We start from the raw sequence: 4,571 nt of genomic DNA on the forward strand, positions 1-4,571 counted from the left end.
TTACAGGAGCAATAGGAAATGAACACATACACTAATACTCATCCATTTAATGCAGAAGTCTGGCCACCAAATATAGCAGATAAGTCCTAGAGGATTCCAGTGGACAACTGCAAACTCAGGTAGTAGCCCCATTTGCAGCTGCTGTGCCAAATGTAAATTTCCTAGCACATTAACATGATCTCAGGTGCCTGGAATGTGGCCACTGAGTTAGTAAGCCCATTCTTTTCCACTCCAACAAGGAAAAAAGGATTAGAATCAGTTAACATTCACATGGAATGGGCAACTATATATATATATATCTATTTACAGTTTAACCCAAGGCTTTTAAAAATCTAATGCATTCTATAATATTGTAGTCTGTCATAATCTAGTCAGAAGAGATCTGGAACTTGTGGCTATTCCCCCTAGAATAACATACTGATCCACTATATTAAAGATATTATGCTAAGAAGGTTAGATGAACAAAAAGTGGTTAGTGTTCTGGAGGGCTTGGCAAGACACCTATGCATCTGATGGTGAAAGATAAATGCTACAAAGATTCAAACGTTTATCATATTTTAAAATATTGTAGGAGCTCAGTAGTCATGGGTATACTAAGATATACCTTGAGAGGAAAAGACAATTATTGCATCTTGTACTTTCCATCATAAAGAAGGAAATCCAATGCCTAGAGAGCTCTTTGGGATCAGGAGGCAGCATATTCTATACATGGGACTACTGCTCCAGTCCGTATATTGGGTACTACAGAAGGATGCCATCACTGAGTGGGGTCCAGAGCAAGAAAGAGCTCAGCAGCAGATCCCTGTTGCAACATAAGCAGCACAAATGAACCAGCACACCCTATGATATTAGATATGAATGGTGGGAAAAGATGCTGTTTCAGCCTTTAGGGTTCTGGAGCTAGGCGATGGCTTAATGGCAGAGAATTATATGCCTTTTGAAGAATATCTCCTGTTGAGCTATCAGGTTCTGGTAGAGATGGAGCATCTGTCCATGCGACACCAAATAACCATGCTTTTGGAAGTGGGTTCTGTCAGAGCCACTAGAGTGTAAGATAAGGCAGACTCAGTAGCAATCCATTGTGAGAGGAAAGAGGTACATGTATGATCAAGCATGAGCTGGACTAAGGATACAAGCAAACTGCATGAGCAGGTAACCCAGACTCCCATGCTATTTGCTACTGTTCTACCAGTGCTCCTCCCTCAGCTCATCCCTGTGGCCATCTGGGAGATCCCTTACAACCAGCTTACAGAGGTTTACACATGGCTCAGCTCAGTATACAGGAACATGCTGAAAAGAGGCAATAGTAGCACTGCAACATCACTGGTGAGAGGCACTGGAAGGCAGTGAGGAAGGAGTTTCAGGCAGTGTGCCTGGTTATTCACTTTGTATGAGAAGAAAAGTGGCTCAATATTAGAATATATACAAACTCATGGGCAGTGGCAATGAAAAGATGTTGGCCACATAGGAGTGGGCACAAAGTGTTAAGATCTTTATATCATATGCAAATGCCCATCAGAGAGCATCTGTCATGGAAAAGGCAATGAACAATTGTGTAGACAAAATTGCTTGGCCATTTGACTTCCACTAGCCTTGGTCATTGGCCGCACCAGTGCTTGCAGATGGGCTTGCGTGGAGTGGTCACAGTGGGAAAGATGAAGGCTATGCATGGTGGGTCCAATGGCATGGCTGCCTATTTACCAAGATTAAATTGGCTACTGCTGCCATTGAATGCCCAAACCTCTAGCCAGAGAAAACAACACCGAGCCCCCAATATGTTACTCTTCCTTAAGGAGATCAGTCGGCCATTTGGTGGTAAGTGAGTATACCCATCACTTTCTATCTTGGAAAAGCCAGAGATTTGTTCTAACAGAAAAAGCCAAGTATTCTGGGCATGGATTTGCCTTTCCTGCCCACAAGTTTCAACTAGAAAGACTTTCTGAGGGTTTATGAAATATCTGACCCAGTAGGATGGGATCTCAATAGGATAACATGGCATCAGATCAGAAGACCGCTTGTCAGAAAAGAAGGCACAGAAGTAAACCATGCCTATGAGACTTACTGGCTGCATCAGAGATGGCACCACTCAGAAACTTCTGGCCTAGGAGAGTTTTGGCATGGTCTACCAAAGGTGCAGTTTAAGCATCAGCTTGGAGGTGGTACTCTATGAGGTATCATGCTATCCTATATGGCCCCAATAAAAATAATATGTAGGTCTAGAAATAAAGAATTGGAAGCAATAGTGGTCTCACCGTCATTCTCACTGATTCACTGGGGAACTATTAATAAAATGCCCAGTCATTTGGGCCCGTCATGGGATACCTCTAAACAGCCATATATGCTCTAGAGCTCTCCATGGGATCGGGTGAGGCTAGATTGTGACTGCATTGCCCTTCAACTTCATCCTTTAGAGAATCCTGTTTCTTCCTCTCCTCTTATACAAGTCTAGATGCTTAAAAAAAAATGCCCTACTTGCCAAATTCTGTGTCAGACTCTGTTTCTAGAGAGGTGGCTCCCCAAACTTTTTGGCACCAGGGACCAGTTTCATGGAAGACAATTTTTCCATGGATGGAAGTGGGTTGAGGGTGGGGATAGTTTTGGGACACTGTTCCACCTCAGATCATCAGGCATTAGATTCTCCTAAGGAGTGTGCAACCTAGATCCCTTGCATGTGCAGTTCACAATAGGGTTCATGCTGCTATGAGAATCTAATGCTGCAGCTGATCTGACAGGAGGTGGAGCTCAGGTGGTAATGCTTGCTGGCCTGCCCCTTACCTCCTGTGGTGCCGCTCAGTTCCTAACAGGCCACAAATCAGTACTGATCTAGAGAATCCAAGCTTTGGTGGCTCCCAATCTCAGTTCCCTTTCCAGAGATAACGGTGTATATTTTGCTGGGCCTTTCTGTAAATACATAGATACTTTAAATTTTAAAACTTCTCTTCACATAAATGGGCTCATAACATATATGTGTGTTTTTCTGTGACTAGATATGTTTTAAAGGCAGTTTTACTGACATGTAATTTACATACAGAAACATCCACACTTTCAAAGTATATATTTCAATGACTTTTAACACATAATTAAAATATAGTATATTTTCATCACCCCAGGACATTCTTTCATGCTCCTTTACAATCAGTCCCCTCAGTCCCCTTCTTCCAGCCCTAGCTCCTGATCCAACTGCTGGTCTCTCTAGATTTGCTTTTCCAGAATATCATATAAATGGAATCATACAGTATGTAGCCTTTTGTGTCTGGACTCATTCTTTTAGCATAATGCTTATAAATTTATTCACATTGTTGAATGTATCAATAGTTTATTCTTTTTATTGTTCAGTAGTATTCCATTGTATAGGTGTATCACAATTTGTTTATCCATTTATCAGTTAAAGAACATTTGAGTGTTTCCAATGTAGGGCTATCATTTATAATGCTGCTGTAAACCTCTCTGTAAAGTCTTTGTGTGGATATATGATTTTTATTCTCTTGGAAAACTACTGGAAGTGGGATTTGTGGGTAATATGTTAAGTGTATATTTAACTTTAAAGGAAACTGAAACATTTCAAAAGTGGCAGAAACATTTTGCATTCTCACAAGCAAGGTGTGAGGGTTCCAATAACACTACATTCTTTTCAGCACTTGGTATTTTCAGGCTTACTTTTAGCTCTTTTAGTAGGTGTGTAGTGGCATTTAATTATGGTTTAATTTGCATTTCCCTAGTGAAAATGATGTTAAGCATATTTTTATGTGCTTATGACAGCCTTAAACAAATATTTTTTTTGAGACAGAGCTTTGCTCTTGTTGCCCAGGCTGGAGTGCAATGATGCGATCTCGGCTCACTGCAACATCCGCCTCTCAGGTTCAAGAGATTCTCCTGCCTCAGGCTCTGGAGTAGGCGGGATCATAGGCATGCGCCACCATGCCTGGCTAATTTTGTATTTTTAGTAGAGATGGGGTTTCTCCATGTTGGTCAGGCTGGTCACGAACTCCCAACCTCAGGTGATCCACCTGCCTTGGCATCCCAAAGTGCTGGGATTTCAGGCATGAGCCACCGCGCCTGGCTGCCTTAAACCATTTTTTCTGTGAAGTGTCTGTTCAAATCTCTTGCTCATTTTAAAATTAGGATATATATGTTTCTTAATATTGAATGATGAGATTTCTTTATACAGTCTGGATACAATTTCTTACTCAGATATGTATTTTACAAGCATTTTCTCCCATTTCTGCCATTTTTTTTTTTTTTTTAAAATAAGGGTCTTTCAAAAAGCAGAAGTCTTTAATTGGATGATGTCCAATTAATCAATTGTAAAAATGGTTTGTATTTTTATAACCTATCTAAAAACTCCTTGCCTAGCCCAAAATTACGTAAGTGTTCTTCTATGGCATTTAGAAGTGTTATAATATTAACTTTAAAGTTTATGTCTATTATTTATTTCAAGTTAATTTCTGCATATGATGTGAGGGTCAATTTTCATTGTGTTTACGTATGGATGTCTGACTGTTTCAGCTGGAAAGATGATTCCTTTCCCTTTTCTTGTCACAAGAATACAATTGACCACATATATATGAGGT

The sequence above is a fragment of the Nomascus leucogenys genome, chromosome 9, assembly GCF_006542625.1.
Source record: "Nomascus leucogenys isolate Asia chromosome 9, Asia_NLE_v1, whole genome shotgun sequence".
Taxonomy (NCBI): Eukaryota; Metazoa; Chordata; class Mammalia; order Primates; family Hylobatidae; genus Nomascus; species Nomascus leucogenys.